The sequence below is a fragment of the Pseudoliparis swirei genome, chromosome 19 (genome assembly GCF_029220125.1).
Source record: "Pseudoliparis swirei isolate HS2019 ecotype Mariana Trench chromosome 19, NWPU_hadal_v1, whole genome shotgun sequence".
NCBI classification, from domain to species: domain Eukaryota; kingdom Metazoa; phylum Chordata; class Actinopteri; order Perciformes; family Liparidae; genus Pseudoliparis; species Pseudoliparis swirei.
The window spans coordinates 14,985,005-15,006,888 of record NC_079406.1 but is presented as its reverse complement, the minus strand read 5'-3'; the positions used below and the strand labels follow the sequence as shown (position 1 = coordinate 15,006,888).

The window sequence follows — 21,884 nt, the reverse complement described above, 5'->3', positions numbered from 1 at the left end:
AACATTCACCTCAATCTAGCCAGATATCCAAAATGAAATCCACACTCAAAAATGTAATTTTAAGGAACACAAGACTTCTAGCACAATCATTTTGAGAAACTTTCAATGAGTAAATTGTTAACTATATATTAAAATACTATCAATATTTTAATATATAACAATTTGCTCATTTTAATATTCTCGAACTGATTGTACTTGCTTTTTTTCCGTTGCTGTTTGAGTTAATCATCAAGCCACAACTCAGACACTCATGAGTCATGACCTGCAGTAACAGTCTATTTAAATCTGAAAACCTGGATTGAGCTGAAACAGCATTAATATGCTTTCATTTAGTTTATTTCATTTTTATTTCGATGGACAGGTATTGGAATATGACGTCACAAATCCCAGAAGGACTAGCAATATCATTGTTATAAAAGAACACGTGGAAGCCTCGCTAACATTTTAGAAAATAAAAACCAGCGTCATGCTTTAAACATGAGTAGTAAATAAAACCTGCCCTCAATTACGTCCTCCCCCAAAAAAGAAAACTGAGAAAAAAATAATAATTTTGTGAGGATATAGAAGAACACTTTACTCTCTGCTCACCTGCTGGCTCTCAAAGGTCCAGGTGCTGTCGGGTAGAGACGCGTCCAGAACACTGATCACCTCGTTAAAGTCAGTGGTGCTGCTGGGTTTAATCAAAGTGAAATCGCTGTACTCTGACATCGGAGACATACAGGACCTGAAGGACTGACTCTGAGACATCATGTCTCCTCCCAGGACCTCCACGTACTTTATCGGCCCATCAGTGTTGAGCTGAAGCTGCAGGTTTCTGTTGGGGTTCTTGTAAGTATCACAGTCGCTCCGTGTCATGCAGCAACTGTCGCTGCTTCTGCTGCTCCTCATACATTTAACCGCTAAGATGAGAAACGTCACTAGCGAGAGCACGGACACCGAGGCCAGAGAGAGAATCAAACACAGAGTGATTCTCCCAGTTTTCCTGCTGGGCTCGGACACTTTCTGTCGGAGGTCTAAGATGGGCTCCTGGAGGCCGTCCTCCAGCAGGATGGACACCGTGACGGTGGCGGACTGGACCGGTTCCCCGTCGTCCTTGATCTCTATGAGCAGCCTCTGAGAGGACTCGTCCTGCTCGGACGCAGCGCGCTTAGTCCTCACCTCCCCTGTGTACAGATTGACCGTGAACAGAGAGGCGTCGGTGGCCTCCGTTAGTTTGTAGGAGATCCAGGCGTTATGGCCCGAGTCAGCGTCCACGGCCGTCAGCTTAGTGACCAGGTGTCCCGCTTTAGCGGAGCGGGGCATCCTCTGATGGGAGAGGAGCCCAGGGCAGCGGAAGAGGGGTAAATAACAGCGGGGGCGTTGTCGTTCTGGTCCAGGATGAAAACATGGACAGTGGCGTTGCTGCTGAGGGACGGAGAGCCCTGATCCTTTGCCTGGACCTGAATCTGAAACACCTTCAGTTTCTCATAGTCAAACGAGTGCATGCTGTAGATGCTGCCGTTATCTGAGTTAATGTAAACATACGAGGAGACAGACACGTCCTGCACTTTAGAGTCCAGGATGGAATAAGAGATTTTTGCGTTTTCACCAAAGTCCAGGTCCGATGCTGAAACTGAGTACAGTATAGAGCCTGGTACCCCGTTCTCTTTTAAATACACATTATAGGAGGGCTGAGTGAATACAGGGGGGTTGTCATTCACATCAGTGATGCTGACAGGTATCGTTCTCTTACTCCACAGAGGAGGAGAGCCTGAATCAGTGGCTGTTATCTCTATATTATACTCTGAGAAACTCTCTCGGTCTAAAGAACCACTGGTAACCAGTTCGTAATTGTTAGAGAAGGATGGTCTTAGAGTGAAAGGAGACCGTTTCGGAAGCCAAAGCGTCACTTTACCATTTTCACCGGAGTCAAGGTCTCGTGCACTGATCAAAGCTACGACTGTGCCACTTGGTGCGTCCTCGCGTACAGGACTGGGTTTTGAAGTTAACACAATCTCCGGAGCATTATCATTGATGTCCTCTACGTCCAGTTGTACACGACAGTCACCCTCCATTTCGGGAATGCCTTTGTCTTGAGCAGTTATGTCAATAAGGTATGATTTAGAAATCTCATAATCTAGTGGTCCCTTTAATACGATTTGTCCCGTTATATCATTTATTTCAAATGTTGATAACACAGAATCTGGAGTACGAGACCCAAACGAATATTTAACTTCACCATTAAGACCATCATCGTTATCTGTAGCGGAAAGTTTGATTACAAACGTTCCTTTGGTGCTGTTCTCCTTTAACGACACTTTGTATTCATTTTCGTTGAATACTGGAAAATTGTCGTTGATATCAAGTACGTTAATGATAATTTTACAGGTTCCCGATGTGACCGGGCTTCCTCCATCTAATGCGGTCAAAAGCAGTTGATGGAGAGAATTCTTTTCACGGTCTAATGGCTTCTCTAACACCAATTCTGGGACAGTTTTACCATTCTTTGTGTCTTTAAATTGTAAAGAAAAATATTCATTTTTGCTAAGTGAGTACGTTTTCAAAGAATTGCTTCCAACGTCCGGGTCCTGCGCGCTCTCCAAAGGAAAACGTTTGCCGAGTGCAACTGATTCCGGTATTTTAAGGTTAATCTCCTGTGTAAGGAAACTAGGAGAATTATCATTTATGTCTCTTATTTCCACCTCAACTCGGTGCAACTGTAACGGTTTATCGATGACGACTTGCAGAGGCAGCACACAGCTGGCGCTTTGTCCACATAGAGTCTCTCTGTCTAGTCTGTCGTTCACCACCAGCTCGCCCTTCCCCGCGTCCACAGTGAAATACTGCTTTTCAGCCTCAGAGGCGACACGCAGTTTACGGTCAAAAACATCCGATAGTCCCAAACCCAGATCCTTTGCTAGATTTCCTACCACCGTGCCCTGTTTCAGTTCCTCCGGGATGCTGTATCGAGTCTGTCCGTTTATTGTACTCCACAAGAGAAAAAAATGATGCCACCAAAGCGCGAGCCATCTCCAGTCTCGGTATCCTATTGTCTTTGTCATCCTTGGTCGGCTATAACCAATTAATTCCAATCAAAATGTTGTTTATAGCCATGTAGGAATCCATAATAATATGATATACTCCAAAGTAAAAAATGCCACAGGGTTGGAGCATGTTTTCAAGCTAAAATAAATTATTATATCTTAGAAAATAAGACTTCAATGCCGTCTCTCCTCGAGCTCTTTGCATTCTAATGTGACAGCGCTGAAGCTGCATGGGGGCAGGGACTAGATTGCTTTGTACAGTTCTGAATCCTATTGGTGCACACCATCCTCTTCCACCATCCAATGAGAGGAGAACTGATCGACACTCTTAAAGTGACAGCATTTTTTCTAGTTGTGAGCTTTCATCTGAAGGGATTATGAAAAATCATTGAATATCAAATTATTTGAGACAACCTTGTCAGTAATGAAAGATGAAAACCTCCTTGGAATTAGTATCTCGAACAAATGTAAAACATTTAATTATATTTTTCGTGACAGAAAAACAGTTAAAAAAAACACAAATTTAATAGTTTAACTTTATAATTATAGGGTAAATCATAGAACTTGGTTCTGACGTTGAAGGATAGAAGTAAGATTTCACATTCGCTGTCCGCCATCGTGGTGCTGAAATGTTCAACACTAACATGATATATGCCTTAACTATTTCAACCGTATCTGAATACATGTATTTCACATTACTTTGATTTGCACGTTGGAGGATCATTTTACACTTGACACGTCAAATGAAAACACCATATCGTGAGGTTAACAGACAGGAAGAAGGCAGACCAACCGACACAGAGCCTTTTCTGGAAAGACCAGCCGACAGAAAGATTGATACATGATAACTTTTTCCTCAGTTGAATTAAATAACCAATGCTATGATTGATAATTTTCTGGACTAATTATGAATGAAAATACGTCTTTTTTTTCATGATTAAAATCAATAGTTGTTTTCTGCTCACCTGCTGGCTCTCAAAGGTCCAGGTGCTGTCGGGTAGAGACGCGTCCAGAACACTGATCACCTCGTTAAAGTCAGTGGTGCTGCTGGGTTTAATCAAAGTGAAATCGCTGTACTCTGACATCGGAGACATACAGGACCTGAAGGACTGACTCTGAGACATCATGTCTCCTCCCAGGACCTCCACGTACTTTATCGGCCCATCAGTGTTGAGCTGAAGCTGCAGGTTTCTGTTGGGGTTCTTGTAAGTATCACAGTCGCTCCGTGTCATGCAGCAACTGTCGCTGCTTCTGCTGCTCCTCATGCATTTAACCGCTAAGATGAGAAACGTCACCAGCGAGAGCACGGACACCGAGGCCAGAGAGAGAATCAAACACAGAGTGATTCTCCCAGTTTTCCTGCTGGGCTCGGACACTTTCTGTCGGAGGTCTAAGATGGGCTCCTGGAGGCCGTCCTCCAGCAGGATGGACACCGTGACGGTGGTGGACTGGACCGGTTCCCCGTCGTCCTTGATCTCTATGAGCAGCCTCTGAGAGGACTCGTCCTGCTCGGACGCAGCGCGCTTAGTCCTCACCTCCCCTGTGTACAGATTGACCGTGAACAGAGAGGCGTCGGTGGCCTCCGTTAGTTTGTAGGAGATCCAGGCGTTATGGCCCGAGTCAGCGTCCACGGCCGTCAGCTTAGTGACCAGGTGTCCCGCTTTAGCGGGCGGGCATCCTCTGATGGGAGGGAGCCCAGGGCAGCGGAGGAGGGGTAAATAACAGCGGGGGCGTTGTCGTTCTGGTCCAGGATGAAAACATGGACAGTGGCGTTGCTGCTGAGGGACGGAGAGCCCTGATCCTTTGCCTGGACCTGAATCTGAAACACCTTCAGTTTCTCATAGTCAAACGAGTGCATGCTGTAGATGCTGCCGTTATCTGAGTTAATGTAAACATACGAGGAGACAGAAACGTCCTGCACTTTTGAGTCCAGGATGGAATAAGAGATTTTGGCGTTTTCACCAAAGTCCAGATCAGATGCTGAAACTGAGTACAGTATAGAGCCTGGTACCCCGTTCTCTTTTAAATACACATTATAGGAGGGCTGAGTGAATACAGGGGGGTTGTCATTCACATCAGTGATGCTAACAGGTATCATTATCTTACTGGTCAGTGGAGGAGAGCCTGAATCAGTTGCTGTTATCTCAATATTATATACCGAAACATTTTCTCTATCTAAAACACCATTGGTAACCAGTGCATAATTGTGAGAAAACGATGGTTTTAGGGCAAATGGGCATTTATTGGGGAGCTGTAAGATTACTTTACCATTAACACCGGAATCAAGGTCTCTGGCACTGAGCAGGGCTACTACGGTGCCATTAGGCGAGTTTTCACGCACTGGTTTCGGATGAGAGGTGAGTATTATTTCTGGGGCATTATCGTTAACATCTAAAACTTCAATATGCACAGTACAATGCCCCTCCATTCTTGGACTGCCTTTATCTTTTGCACTGATGTCTAACTCATAATTTGGAGTGATTTCGAAATTTGTTTTTCCTTGCAGAAATATTGTCCCCGTCATATGATCAATACTAAAAACTGAGAGAACCGTATCTAAAGTGTGCGCTCCAAAAGAATATTCTATCTCTCCGTTTTGACCATCGTCCATATCTGTCGCTTTTGTTTGTACTATTAATGCACCTTCCGCCGCATTTTCACTGATGGATACTTTATACAAGGTTTTCTCAAACGTTGGAACGTTATCGTTGATGTCGAGGACTCGTATAGAAAGCTGAGCGGTCCCTGATCTCACCGGGTTGCCTCCATCTACAGCTGTCAACAAAAGCGTATGAACCGCCTTTTTCTCTCTATCTACATTTTTCGCTAAAATCAATTCAGGGACTTTCCTTCCACCGGCAAGTTCTTTCACTCTAATATTAAAACATTCATCTTTGCTGAGAGTGTACGACTTTAAGGAATTACTGCCAACGTCTGGGTCTATGGCGCTTTCTAAAGGAAAACGAACCCCTAATCCCGTCGATTCTGCAACCTCCAATGTGATATCATTTGATGGAAATATAGGCGCATTATCATTAATGTCTCGTATTTCTACCTCAACTCGAAACAATTGTAACGGGTCTTCAATTACAAGCTGCAGAGGTAGAACGCAGCTGGCGCTTTGTCCACACAAAGTCTCTCTGTCTATTCTGTCGTTCACCACCAGCTCGCCCTTCCCCGCATCAACACTGAAATACTGCTTACCAGCCTCAGAGGAGACCCGCAGTTTACGGTCAAAAATCTCAGAGAGTCCCAAACCCAGATCCTTTGCAAGGTTTCCTACCACCGTGGCTTGTTTGAGTTCCTCGGGGATGCTGTAACGAGTCTGTCCGTGTATTGTACTCCACAAGAGAAAAAAATAATGCCACCAAAGCGCGAGCCATCGCCAGTCTCGGTATCCCATTGTCTTTTTCATCCTTGGTTCGTTATAACACATTAATTCCACTCGTCATGTTGTATTCAATAACGCTGAAATCCATCATCGAATGTGTTGTTCCAATATACGATATCCCACACTTACTGAGCATGGCCGTAAGGTGAATTATAAAAATAATACATCATAAAATACAGGCTCATGGTTGTCTCTGTCCTCTAGCTCGTTGCATTGAAAGCGTTACGGCGCTGAAGCTGCATGGGGGCAGGGACTAGATTGCTTTGTACAGTTCTGAATCCTATTGGTGCACATCATCCTCTTACACCATCCAATGAGAGGAGCACTGATCGACACTCTTAAAGTGGCAGCATCTATTCTCGTTGTGCCCCTTCACTTTAACCAACATGAGATTTATGGAACGCCAACAAAGGTATCATGTGGTTACAATATAATTATTAAAGTACGGATTTTGACAAGAAAGAAAAAACAACAATAAATTAGCCTTATACAACTTCAGTTGTAAACAATTATATGATCCACAGGTCCAGAGTTATTAAACCAATCACAATGAAAAAGTTGATAACAAGTCATTATTCATTGTTTTTTGAAAGATGATCAGCAACAGCAGCAAGACACGCACGTTGTGCTTCATCCCTGCATCAATAAGAGTCGCTTTCAACCTTCGTGTTGTTGAACTATTCAGAAAGGCTCTGACAATATGTGAGTGGGATATATTGAAAGATGCATTGAACGCAATTTCAAACAGTTTCCGAAGACACTCTGGCCGACTATGACTTTTCAAATATTTTAACCAAAGGTATGTATTTCTGTAAATAGAGAGATAGCTGGACGGATATATTTAAATATGCTTTTGATTTTTATTGAGAGAATGTGCATTTTGAAAGAATGAATTTTTTTTGCTCACCTGCTGGCTCTCAAAGGTCCAGGTGCTGTCGGGTAGAGATGCGTCCAGAACACTGATCACCTCGTTAAAGTCAGTCGTGCTGCTGGGTTTAATCAAAGTGAAATCGCTGTATTCTGACATCGGAGACATACAGGACCTGAAGGACTGACTCTGAGACATCATGTCTCCTCCCAGGACCTCCACGTACTTTATCGGCCCATCAGTGTTGAGCTGAAGCTGCAGGTTTCTGTTGGGGTTCTTGTAAGTATCACAGTCGCTCCGTGTCATGCAGCAACTGTCGCTGCTTCTGCTGCTCCTCATGCATTTAACCGCTAAGATGAGAAACGTCACCAGCGAGAGCACGGACACCGAGGCCAGAGAGAATCAAACACAGAGTGATTCTCCCAGTTTTCCTGCTGGGCTCGGACACTTTCTGTCGGAGGTCTAAGATGGGCTCCTGGAGTCCGTCCTCCAGCAGGATGGACACCGTGACGGTGGCGGACTGGACCGGTTCCCCGTCGTCCTTGATCTCAATGAGCAGCCTCTGAGAGGACTCGTCCTGCTCGGACGCAGCGCGCTTAGTCCTCACCTCCCCTGTGTACAGATTGACCGTGAACAGAGAGGCGTCGGTGGCCTCCGTTAGTTTGTAGGAGATCCAGGCGTTATGGCCCGAGTCAGCGTCCACGGCCGTCAGCTTAGTGACCAGGTGTCCCGCTTTAGCGGAGCGGGGCATCCTCTGATGGGAGAGGGAGCCCAGGGCAGCGGAAGAAGGGTAAATAACAGCGGGGGCGTTGTCGTTCTGGTCCAGGATGAAAACATGGACAGTGGCGTTGCTGCTGAGGGACGGAGAGCCCTGATCCTTTGCCTGGACCTGAATCTGAAACACCTTCAGTTTCTCATAGTCAAACGAGTGCATGCTGTAGATGCTGCCGTTATCTGAGTTAATGTAAACATACGAGGAGACAGACACGTCCTGCACTTTAGAGTCCAGGATGGAGTAAGAGATTTTTGCGTTGTCCCCTGAATCCGGATCAGATGCTGACACTGAGCACACAATTTCCACCGGAGCATGATTCTCTTTTACATAAACTACATAAGATGGCTGGGAGAACACTGGTGGGTTGTCATTTACATCTAACAATTCAACAAGTATAAGTTTCTCGCTCGATAATGGCGGCTTCCCAAAATCAGTAGCACTTATCTTGACACTATACTGGCCAGTTTGTTCACGGTCAAGTGGCCCCTTCGTCACTAATGAGTAATGGTTGGACCCCGAAGGACTTAACTTGAAGGGGGATTTAGAAGACACGCTTAACGTAATCTTACCATTGTCACCAGAATCTGGATCTTTTGCACTTATCAGTGCAATAACTGTTCCGATTGCAGAGTCTTCCGGAACAGGTGTTGTTAAAGACGTCACAATTATTTCAGGAATATTGTCGTTAATGTCAACTATTTTTATTTCGACGCCACAATGCCCATCCATTTTAGGGTTTCCTTTGTCTTTTGCAGTTATGTCAAATCTATGAAAATGGTTTATTTCATGATCTAAACTTCCTTTTACAACAATAGTTCCAGAAGAAGGTTCAATGTTAAATAATGATAAAATCAAATCCGTAGTTTGTTCTGCGAAATAGTATTCGATTTCTCCATTTAGTCCTTCGTCTGCATCTGTAGCTTTAACATGCAATATTTCAATTCCAAGTCTGGCATTTTCGCTGATATTAGTCTCATATACCTGCTTTTCAAATTGTGGCGCATTATCGTTGTTGTCAAGAACTATAACTTTAATTTCAGATGTACCTGAACGCACCGGATCTCCACCATCTACAGCTGTGAGGATCAGATTGTGTACAGGCAGCTTTTCTCGATCAAGAGGTTTTTCGAGCACCAGTTCAGGGATTTTTCTTCCGTCCTTGTGGGTTTTAACAGTCAATTTAAAATTATCATTTTTGCTTATGAGATAAGAGCGTACAGAATTGGAGCCCACGTCGGGATCGTGCGCGCTTTCTAAAGGAAACCGCGCGCCCGGATTGACCAGTTCCGCAATTTGCAATACTTTCTCTTTGGTAACAAAACTGGGGGAATTATCGTTTGTATCCTGAATTTCAATGTCGATTCTATGCAGCTGTAGGGGGTTATCAATGACGAGTTCCAAAGGCAACACACAGGACGGTCTTTGTCCGCACAGCTCTTCCCTGTCTATCCTATTAATAACCACCAGTTCTCCCTTCCCCAAGTCAACACTAAAATACTGCTTACCAGCTTCGGAAGTTATCCGCAATTTACGTCGGTACAGTTCAGATACAACCAAACCCAAATCTTTTGCTAGATGTCCTACCACAGAGCCCTGTTTCAGCTCCTCCGGGATGCTGTAGCCAGTCTGTCCGTCTGTTATAGTCCACAAGAGAATGAAATGATGCCACCACAAAAACACCTGCCATGCAGTCAATTTGTTCCACATTATTCTTCGTTCCAAAAATCCCATATCTTCTCACTCCGATCCCAACTTCTCAGCTGATTAAATGCAAAAGGTCTTTGCTCCACTGTAGATGCGTCCACAGAGACGGTCATGCTTTGTGTCTGCATATGCATCCCTCCTCTCCTGTACAGAACATTGTAATGGCCACGACGCTGAAGCTATACTCGGTGAGACGGAGTAGATCTCTTTGTACAGCCCTGCATTTCATTGGTGGATGCAGTATAGCTATTTCCACCAATGGTGGCATCAGTAAGCTTACACAGAACAGTGACGTACACATGTGAGTCATAGGAAGATAATCGTGGTTATACGACTCTATCATATCAAACATAATTTCACAATACTCATTAAACAGTCTCAACAATTAACTTCAACTGTGTTTATGAAGACTATAAATATATATATGAAAACGATATTATTCATTTATTAATAAATAAAACGTTGTGAATAATAGATGAGTATACATAATGTTATTTAAATAACTGCCTTTAATGATCATACTGTTCTGTGTTAAACCATACTCTGCATGCACTCAAAAAAGTGGGACTGAGCTCAATTAATATTTACTCAATAAATACTAGTAACCTTTACATAAAAAATATGTGTTTGTGGAGTTTGGCATATTATTATGTAGATTTAATACAATTTGAATTATTTATCAATTGCATTTTACTCATTTTTGTTTGAATAATATCAGCTCAAAATCATTGAGTAGAATTTAATCATATTTTATGAGTAAAGTCAACAATGTCGAAAAATTAATAAATTCTACTCAATGGAAACTCTTCAGTTTTAAACGCCGTACACTTCCGCCCAAGGAATTTGCGCCACACCTTACTTTCCGGTACATAAAGCTGGATTTATTCTTAGCAAACTAGGTTACCGGTAACTTACTCTGAACGGCAAACCTGCTCCGGTTCAGGGTAGCTTTCAGGATTGATTAAATAAAATTATATTCAAAACTCGGTGAAATTACAGACATTATCTGTAAATTAACAACCCAACTGTTAATTTAAGTATTATGCTAATAATACAAAATAATAAATGTTGCCCATTTTGTAAAGAAAATGACTATTATTAATACAGTCATTTTACAGTTTTCTTAAATGACATACAAATTCACTTTTTCATTACAATAAACATATTGCAGTTTTTTAAGAGTACAAAGTAGAAGAAATAATGATAAGTTTTGATACTTGTTCTTTAGAGGAGCATTATAGGGCGACCGTGAGTATTTGCTGTTGTGTCCAGTGTCCAATATTTGTAATCAGAACTGATAATGAATGAATTAAAATAAATTCTGAAACACTAACATCTTTTTAAACACACACATGCACACACACACACACACACACACACACACAAACACACTACTCTGCCAACTGACCCTTAACCTCCTATTTGTCTTACATATTATATTTACCTAAATATAATACATTGAGGTCATGGGGTGAAATCGCCTCCAAAATCTTGATGAGGAAAATCCTTAAAACCAGTCTTTTAGTTAATTTTTCCACCAACTCAGATATGTGGATCATCTTCAGATTTAAAGAGGGACATCTGAATATGAATACGCTAAAGTTTGGGACTGATAGCTGCAAGTTAAGGGCCGCCAAAAAGGTCCAAAGGGTCAAATTGGGCCTTATTCTCTTATAATCGCATATTTTTTGACAAGTGCAAAATTGTCATAATCTCCTTAATATTAGTCCTGGATATCCAAGATTGAACACAAACACTCAAGACAGGGCCTACAATGAGGTGATGGGGTGAAATTTCCCCCAAAACACCCACAATAGTTAATTGGCTGTCTGAAATCCAGGACTTGAAGAGGGTGTGTGGCTTTGTAAATCTGAGACCCTGTTAAGAGTTTGGGCTGATTTTAGCTTCTTTTTCTCAACATGTCAGAGCTTAGCTTTCTTTTCCAGGTTGTAACTACTCCCAAATGGGGCCCAACCGGCTGGCAATATCTAGCACTTAGTATCCCTGCTTGGTGGTGGTTTAAAACCGAGAAGACAAAATGCACTCCTTCAAAGGTTCACAAGTCCTCAAATGTTTGTAATATATGACAAATCTCAGTTATGATGTTCTACCAGTCTGTTGGACCAGTGCTCTGGACTTCTCCGTACTCTGCTGGGGAGCAGCATTGTAACTGGAGAAAACCAACCGACTCACTAAACTGGTGTGGAAGGCCGGCTCCATCATTGGCAAAGAGGACTACCCGGAACAGGTGGAGAGGAGGACATGAAGAAATGTTTGTCCATATTGGAGAACCGGACCACCCTCTCCACCACCTACTGCAGGGACAGCGGAGCACGTTCTCCAACAGACTGCTTTAGCTCTGCTTCACAAGGACAAACAGGAGAACATTCCTGATACAGGAGAACATTCTTGATAGAGGAGAAACTTCCAGATACAGGAGAACCTTCCTGGCAACTATTAGACTTTACAATAAATCACCTCTGGCCAGATCCTCCTCAAATTGAACAACATCAATGAACATTGCACCACTTTCACTTTATATACACTTAGATACACTGTATTTACTTTCATTTTTTAATTATTTTTTATTTCCTTTATTATTTAACTTCTTAAATGTAATATATCCTGTCCTACTATTTTATTGTATTATTCTAAGAATCTAGTTACCAGAGAAGAAAACAGCACAGACAGAGACAGACAGACAGCCCGTCCAACAGAGAGAGAGAGAGAGAGAGTTCAAAGGAGAGGCCAGGTGGCAGTGATCAGACTGATCACAGCAATCAACACAAAAAAAGCAGATTGAACTGTTGAACCCGGTTTCGCGCCACTTCTCCGCAGTTTGGCGCTGCTCTCCGGCTTCAGTGACTCAGGAAACACCACAGAGGGAACGACAGCCTCCTGACATGACTGCTCTTCTTGAGGTAAGAATGCCAACTTAATTTAATTTCAGAGAGTAACGTTGTATTGAACGGGCAACGTTAGTGACACTGAGGTTTCTACTCGGCTCTCTGGTGAGGAGTTGAGCTAGCCTCGTGTGAGCTAGCGGGTAGCTACTTTTGAATTCGAGGCATGGTGTTCTGCATTTCTGTGTCGCCTTGGGCGTCAAGAGTAAGTTAACTTAGCTGTCTGATGGTTAAGTGTCTTCACGTTTCTTTAACATCGTCGATGTAACGTAGGTTGTCGGTTTCTGTGTTGAACGAGCTAACATTAGCTTACTTTACATATGTTAGCTGAGGTAATGTTTAGCTAACGCTCGTGTTATAGGTTCATTAGTGGCAGGTGGGTTAAGACACCTGAGGGGTCACGTGCGACACACTTCATCTAATAACCACGATTTTATTGAAGTGCTTTGAAACTGGTTCCACGCAGACATGTATAGACAAGCTCACAAATACCGGAGCGGTCAGTCCGGACAGTCACGTGACCAGAGTCCAGTGGCGTCCCTAGGCTAAAAACCGGCCAAAGCCCAAATGTTTCAACCAACAAAAAAAAAAGATTTGGTACACAAGTGGTTAACACCTCCAGGTCGCACGTGACGTCATTCACCCAAAACAGCGGAGTCAGACTGGCAGCAGGCGCACGTAACAGCAAGCTGCTGTCTGAGAGTGTTTCTATGTCTACACATTTCGCTGCTTCACTCTTCTGGGCTAAGCCCAGCGCCGCCGCTCCCATAACGCGCATCGCTCTGCCGTGATAGGCGCCGACATCCATCCGCACACAGGTGAGCACCTCTCACCCCAACGCTCGCACTGGCTAAGCCCGGATATATCCAAATCTAGAGACGCGCCTGGACCAGACACGTTATTGTACAGGTCTGTTGACGGGTCGGTGGTCTCTGTCGACGTGACTCTTGTGACTGCATTGAACTGCTGTGCTATGCTGTATGCTGTCGGCTGTGTGGACTCTGTTCTGTTGACGTTTGTGATGTATGCGCGTATGGCGCATGACAGACAGCTCACAGCTCCTCAGCTCCTCCCTCCTCCGTGTCCCTGTGAGGTGGATGTGGTTTTCATGATCAAATCTTCATTTACTGTCCACATTATCAGATGAGGACGTCCAGTCAGTCATTTGAGTCAATGTTTACATTTATGTAGATATAATTAGAACAATTAGTTAATTGTAAAAATTAATTATTTTCTCCTGCCACACCTCAGACATTATATCCCCAACTTGATGGAAAAAAAAAACGTGAATGACACCCAGCAACACAACACGAGATTATTATAATATTTAAAATGCCAGAAGCAAATTATTTGTTTTTTAAGATGTTTTTTCTTTATTTGTGTTAGAGCTAGAGACACAAGCACCACAGGGAGGATCTGCAGCAAAGGGACCACCGAAATCAAACCTGGCCGCCATGATGACGACATGTGGCATGAGTGTGAATCTAGCCTTTTCATTTTTTACAACATTAGCATTGAAAAGAGCAAAAGTTGATGCTTGAGATGATTTTGTTTTACTGAAGAGGATGTATGTCCTCCCTTTGTCCTTTATCCCCTTACTCTTTCTTTTTAGGTGTGATTACGACTACCAGCATGAACCTCAACACCTTCTTTGCTGTTCCACTAGTGTGACCCATGATTGTACAAGTTGTCAAGGATAAACGGGAGTAAGTTGTTTTAAGTTCAGTGTCTTAATTTAACAACAGAATACATTTTTATTGTTCGAACCACCTAGTCATGTTGTAAATGCTATTTAAAGTTATATTATTGTTAATCTTTTCTGTTTTGTCTTTTTTCTGGCTGTAGAGAGAATCATGTCAGCCCACAGACAACCGGTTGACCTGTTATCCTTCAAGCAGTAATGATGACTACTCCTGCCTTAAGTTCAAGTTTCCTAAACATCATGTCGGCATGAGATTCTGTCCCCACCTGTCTTCAGTCTGGACCCAATGAGTTTTTTTTTTTTACAGTGCGTTTACAGTCACATGGTTTTTTTCGAGGCTTTGTCTGAGTTTCAGTGCTGCAGTTATTTACCATTCAGGGTTGTTCAGAAACATCCAATTTGTCATTCTCATTTGAAGGGCTTGCTGCTGTGATTCTTTTGTGTACACCAGGATTTCTTTGTATTTTGGCATTTTACACAAATGTTTATGAAAGATGGTCAACAAAGTTGCACAAATAAATGTTTAACTGCTGTTGTCCTAAATGTGGTAATTTGTTAACTGTTCCTCAATACATTCTTGCAAAAAGAAGGCATGATATTAAGTAGATTCTACATTTAAAAAAAATATGTGAACAAAGTGACAATCAATAACATTACATAGATTTTAAGTCATGTGGTACCAATTATAAGTTGATTTGCAAAATGTATTTATGTAAAGATAAATAACAATTTCAGTTTAAATGTGTTGAATTAAGTAACATTCTTCCAAGTTGAGTTGTTGTAACTTATTTTATTTATTGAATCCAAATCAGTATTATCCAGATATTTAGTAAATGGAAATCAATTTCATCCACATAATTAGTAAATCTAAATTACTTTTTCACAGCTATTTGGTATATCTAAATTACTTTCTTTTGAATACCTAGTAAATATTAATCATTTCCCCTGTATAATTGATTTGGATTTACTCAACATTTGCCATATTATTAGTAAATCCAACATATTTGTATTTAATATTTTGTTTAAATTTGCTTAATTAAATCAATAGTTTTTAATCAAAGATGAAGTATTACATTCTATTCAATTATATTAATTGTCACTTTGTTGCCTTAATTTTATTGAGTAGACAATGGTCAAACTTTTCTGAGTGTGCATGCACATGCCTTTGTGGCTGACAAGGCTCTTCGTTGCCTTCCTGTGGCCAGAGAAAGCAAATGCAGCCTGCATACGTCAGTACGTGTTCACAGCTCTCCACAAGCCCCGGAGAAATTATTCTGTCAGCGACCAACGTAACATACCCGTATGTAGGACTGGAGAGCAAATGAAAAGGGAGGGGGAGTGCAGATGGTGCCTCTCTTTCTCTTTCTCTTTCCCTCTCTCTCCGTTTTCTGGGCGTATATGTTTCACTTACGTCCTTTATAGATGTTTGGTCACCATGGGCAGTACAATAATTCAGAAAACCATGAACCATAATGATGCAATATCGCTTTGTTATGTAGAAGAGCAAAAACGCTCAAAACGCGTACATTCAATTGTGCTAAGGGAAACATAATCTGTAACACCATGGCTAAATTAATATGAACAATACACCCACATAAATAAATTGTTGAGATACTCATCTGCTCTAAATGGAGGTGGGCGAAAGAGGGAAATGTAGTGAGAGAGAAAGCAAGAGGGAGGGGGAGAGCGCCTGAGCTGATTTCAGCACCACGCGTGTGGACAGCGCCACACAGGCGGCCAACTGCTGCTGCTGCATGCTGCTGCTGAGAGGCAGACAGCCTCACGCCCCTCATTGAAGACAGCAGCAGCCAAGAAACAACATATTAACTTCCGTACTATTTTTCTTACAGCATACAGGAATACATACAGGAGGTGATAGACCAGAAGGCTGACACACCTAATTCGATGTTACTGCTGCAAACACAGGACACGAAAATAACTATGAATACAAAAGAAGAAAAGAAAGCTCAAGAATGTATACATTGTCTCATTAAAAAAAATAAAGTTGGCGTAGTTACTAATACGTTATTGTGCTTGCTAAATTTATACTTGTATAATACCAGTGAGGAAAAGCAAAATATACAGTAACTGTATTCTAAATAAATATTTTATGAATAACTTTACGTCAATAAACCAGACCTTCTCCAATAAAGACTTGGACACACGGAAAGTGTCATTCTAATGTGAACATTTGGAAGCACCCGTTCAGCCTCACATTATGTGTTCACTGTCAGGTGTACAAGACAACTTGCTGAGGTTTTGTGGACTAAAATGATTAAATCCATCTATCCATATATTTATTTCCCATACCCACTTATCCTGTTCCGGCTGGAGCTTATCCCAACATTCCCAGGACAGGAGGCAGGTTACACACTGAACAGGTCATCCGGCTTTCACATTGCCAGCACACATCAACAATAGCACCCTCACAGAAAGAGGCAAACTCCACAATAAAGGACCAAGCAAGCCAGGGGATGTTAACTTGTTGTGAGGTGACAGTGATAATTCTACATTCTAAACTTTGTATGTGAAATCAGTTTTATAGTTTTCTATTTCAATTACATAATCACTCATTTCGAGTTGGTTTCAGAGATGTATTGAAGGTCATTTTGGAGGCTGCAGCCTGTGATGCTGTTGAATTGTATTGTGTTATACTGGTTTGCTTTGTTTTATGAACGGGGATATGATATTTAACAGAAAAACCTCTTGCTCCGTAATGATAAAAAAGTTTGAAGCAAAACAGTTTCAACACAAATTATAACCTTTGTTAAATTATTCATTTATGACTGTATTGGGCTGAATTATTTGTAACTTATTTGACAGTTGTTATGACCATGACAACTGACAAATAAGTGTGTAAAGAACACCTTACAATATAATGAAATCCAGTACAACAACACCACAAATTACATCCTCAAAAATAAACAAAGGTTTATATCAACACTTCAGTTTAAGTCAATTTCCACTGATACTGCAAGTTGGCTTATGACGTCATAATATTGGTATGTTTGCATTACATGGTTTGCATTTCTTTTGTATGTATGCTGTATTTTTTTTACCCACTGTTTATTAATAGTTTATGTATTGCCTGTAATGCCTTTTTTATGATTGATTGACATGGATGGCGGTGCTGGGCAGTATAATCACTGAAACTTCCAATCCCGCACGGGTAACTTCACCGTCTGGTTTCCTCTGCTAATGCTTCCCTTAAAACCTTTTAGTAAGAACAGCTGTTCAACTTCTTGTTCAAATGTGAAGTGTTTTGGCACCTTGAAAAGGAGTGTGTACAAATAAGCTAACTTTTATATTCAAAACAGATTACAGTCTAAACTAAAGGTTTACTATAGCATTCAATACCCAGAGACAAGTATGACATTGCATTTTCCACGATCCAGTATAGCCTGTAATGATGGGATAATGGTATCCCAGTCAGATACAACACATCATATTGTAGAATAAAGCCACTTACACTGTCACACTCACTTGTCAACAATTGGTAAGTCCATCAACTCCTGATTAAAGCAATAATCAGTGACGGTAGATGGTTTCCGAGGTCTGTGAACAGATCTGTTGCTTGAGGAAAACCTGATGAACCTTAATCTTACTCAGTGCCAACGTGTTATGTTTGGACACTGTAAAGCATCCAATATGCTGCTCATCTGTGTTTTAATTGTGTTACTGCAGAGTGATCTGGTGTATGATGTTGAGTAGCCAGTACATGGATTGTCAGTGCGATAGAATCATGAACGTTTGGATGACTCTTTGTGTTTGATGGCTGTGAACAACAAAGATGAAAACTATTTCTTACCTTATTTGGTGAGTCAGGATATAACAGGAGTTAGGGAGGAGACAGGAACAGCACCGGGCAACAAGAGGGACACATGGAAGAGAAGAAAACAAAGACAAAGGATGTCATTTAGACGGGTGGTCAGCAGATCGACTCTGGCTTTGGGAAGCAACAAACATACTTACCATGTGGCTCGGTCATATCGTAATTCATATAGTCTTGATTTATAATAAATATACTCTCAGAATTGAATTTCTCACAGAAACAGTCCACTGTGTGTGCACATGAACTATTAAAGTTGAATAAATATCTATATAACAATGATGTGTTGTTTGATTTGTATCTTTGTCTGCCTTCAGTCAGTATAATTATGATACAATTGAGCATCAGCACATACTGTCATACTATATTGGGGCAACAGATAGTATTTAAATAAAAAAGTATGATACATTGATTTAACATATTATGTTAAAACTGTAACAATTTGAGTTGTTTGTTTTAACAATACTAAACAGGGAAACAAATAACCTTTATTGATGAAACAATTAATCAAGCTGGGTGTAAAGCATCAATCTCACACACAAATGTAAGGAAAACATTACCATGTGAACATGTGTGTGTGTGTGTGTGTGTGTGAATTAGAGAGTGAGAGAGACAGAGAGAGAGAGAGGATGATCTTCAAATAAACTTTGGTTTAGCATTGCTTTCCATGTATGTGGGATGATAATCATTATGAAACAAAAATAAATAATATCGTTGAGAAAGACACGGCAGTCGCTCTACCTCAGTGGATAGAGACTGACATAAAGTCCAGAGTTACAGGTCACGTTACCTTATCAACATATATATATATATATATATATATATATATATATATTTATATATAGTCATTGCTTTGTAAATCATTTTTCAACAGCATTCACTTAATAGTTGGTTATGTTAGATAATGCTAAAACATATAAAGTGGGTACAACTAGTAACTTGCCCTTCAAAAAAGAACACACAGTCATTGCTGAGGTAAATGATGACTTTGGAAACCCTGCTTAAACCACAAATGTATGAATCACAACCAAAAATACTGCACTGCTGCACAAAGCCACTACCCTAAAAGCAACAGCAGGGGGCCTCAAGGCGATGCCCTGACAAAAATACATGCCTTATTAATGAGATTATTTGCTCTGTGACCTGTTTTTGTCACAGCGAATGTGTATGAGTGTCTTTTTGAACACAAATATAAGCTTCTTAAACAAAGAAAAGCAGCTATTGTTTTTCTTGTATACCCTGTCGTATACCTTTTTTTTGTGCACAACAGAACCTGTTAAGTAATAATACAATGTTGGTCCAAAAAAACATATCTATCAGCACAAGCAAAAGATGGACACCAAAATGTTGTTGTTCTTTTCAACAGAATCAAAGAATGGAGCAAGGAATTGGTTATTTTAAGCCCGTATGTTAGTCAATATACAAATCATGGATGTGGGGGGAAGGCAAAACAAACAGGGGAGCATCCATCAGGACAAATATCAAGAGCAGCCATGTTCACCCTCTCCCCTCCCTTTTCTTCATCACCCCAAGTCTAAGGATGCTGCACTTCCTTGCTCAAAGCAGGGGTGTTTCCTGTCCTCCAACTGTCAACAAATGCATGGAGCCATCGAAGCTTAAAGGCTGTATCTGCTGCTGACCCCCTGTGGCTCAATGGAAAATGGTACAACCCTGCCAGTGAGTCAGCTTGTTTCTATGGTAACACATCCCACCTCCCTTCCTTGCATCCCACCCTGCTTCCTATGAGATGGTGGCAGAAAAAAAGCTAGAAAAACAACATGGACAATAAATGAGACAGAGGACGAAAGAGACTTGATGAACACACACCTTTGTACTTTGATTATATGTTTAACCAAAGATCATGTTTATGGACTGATGTGTTATAAAGCATCTCTTGATAAATGGCTAAAAAGTGATACGTAGAAGATATATTTATTTTCGTCATGAACATGGCGACCTACACAAGGATGAAATGACACCATATGGTGTATAATTTCTTTTTATAGACAGCACAAATTGTCCTTCACTGAGCAATCTTCCTCTCCCTTTCTCTCTGTCTCGTTCTGTCTCTCTGCAGCAGAGTGGTGCAGCTGGAGAGGGGGAGGGGAGGGATGCAGAAAATGAGATCAGGAGGAAAAAGGGAGGCTGTTGGAAACCAGGACTGACTGCTGAACAGTGGCTAACCAGTTTTAGCTGCACATTGACACAATGTTATATAGTGACTGAATAAGTGGCAGTTAGAAAAGCAAATAGTGTGTTAAGTTATTTTAAATGGTCAGTTAGGCTGCGATATAATAAGGAACATAATCTAGAATGCATGTAGAAGTCATATTATGTAACTAAAATAGCATAATAATGATTCTTTTTTTACTTCATATGTATTCCCATACAAGGCAAGATGATGTCTTTCTCTCAAATCCAAATACTACTTGTGTGTGTATTTGATTAAACAGAGAGACGCAATATTGCACTACAATGATGTCACAATTTGACCTTTAAAAATATATTTTGTGTGGTTATGGAGTATTTCAGTGCTTTACACAACTTTGCCATTGCCCCATATTACACAGTTCTAGGTAATCCCTTCCAGAGAATCAGTCGGTATACAGAACTCCACACTTCAACCTCTGGGACAACAACACACATGCAAACGCAATATCTTATGTGTGTTCTCAAGCAGATGCATATACGGTTTACACACCTTCCTGTAAAGAAAGGTACACCTAATTAAAGTATGCTTTGACATAATTGTATTGTCTTCAGTTTCCTTGTAAATAAACCCTGTGCACAGATCAGTGTGTGTCCTCCCATGATGCACCTGAGGAACACAGTCAAATTGATTCTTGCACCACATCAGCATTGACCATTTGTACATATATGAACATGCAATGTATTAACAACGGCCACATGCAACATATGTTCTCCACTATTTATGCCTGTGTATAGGCTTATTCTAATATCCTTAAAAGAAAATGTTCTCTTCTTCCAAATGTATATTTTAGAATACTGTGATGTCCCAAAGCAGCATGGATGTTACTGAAGGGGAGCATAGGCTTCACTTTAGGGATGTTCTCCAACTGCATGGCCCAATCCTGCACCAGCTTGAATGGGCCCTTTTGTGTGAAGCAGCAGAGCAACAGTCCCAGAGGGACAGACAGCAACATTCATCACATGGAGAGAGAGTGATGCGCAGGAGCTGTGTACATTTGTTCTTCTATTGATATCATCAACTGATAATAAGATCAGTGTATTAACGTGTGGCATGTCTGCTCTGTGGGAATTAGGTCCCACCCTAAATTCCCTGCTATCTGTGAAATCTTGTAAACAAACAAACAAACAATAAAGGATTGAAGTACAAACATTAACCACATCCCGAAACACACACAGAGTTCACGGTGCGTGGACAAGTGCCAACGGCATACACATGGGCACACAGCTGCTCACCAGACAGCTCGGATAGGAAGGCGGGAACCTAAAGCGCCTGGGCCTGTGGGGCCAGGAGCTTCTGCACTTGATTATTGTTTAGCGGTCAGTAACAAGGTAAACAACAAAATGAATGATCACAGCTCCAAGGTAGTTTTTTCTCTCTCAAACAAACACCAAAACACTTGTAAAACTTGCTGAAGGGGTATAAGATAAAAACAGAGGTTGAACTGTTGCTTGAAAATATGTTTCTGTGAGCTTTGAGT

At 41.3% G+C, this 21,884-nt stretch overlaps 1 protein-coding gene, 1 long non-coding RNA gene and 3 pseudogenes across 8 annotated transcripts in view; 1 reads left to right on the top strand and 4 right to left on the bottom strand.

Moving 5' to 3' along the window:
• LOC130209877 (protocadherin gamma-C5-like) overlaps positions 1-21,884 on the bottom strand; it is a 202,819-nt gene that overhangs the window by 28,627 nt on the left and 152,308 nt on the right. The gene's annotated exons all lie outside the window — the stretch shown is intronic.
• On the bottom strand, positions 574-2,054 carry LOC130210073 (protocadherin gamma-C5-like; annotated as a pseudogene).
• LOC130210072 (protocadherin gamma-C5-like) lies at positions 3,372-6,723 on the bottom strand (annotated as a pseudogene).
• LOC130210071 (protocadherin gamma-C5-like) lies at positions 7,256-9,877 on the bottom strand (annotated as a pseudogene).
• Positions 14,195-14,898, top strand: LOC130209900 (uncharacterized). The gene is made up of 2 exons (XR_008834733.1): positions 14,195-14,370; positions 14,510-14,898. It is a non-coding gene; the product is annotated as an uncharacterized LOC130209900 (long non-coding RNA).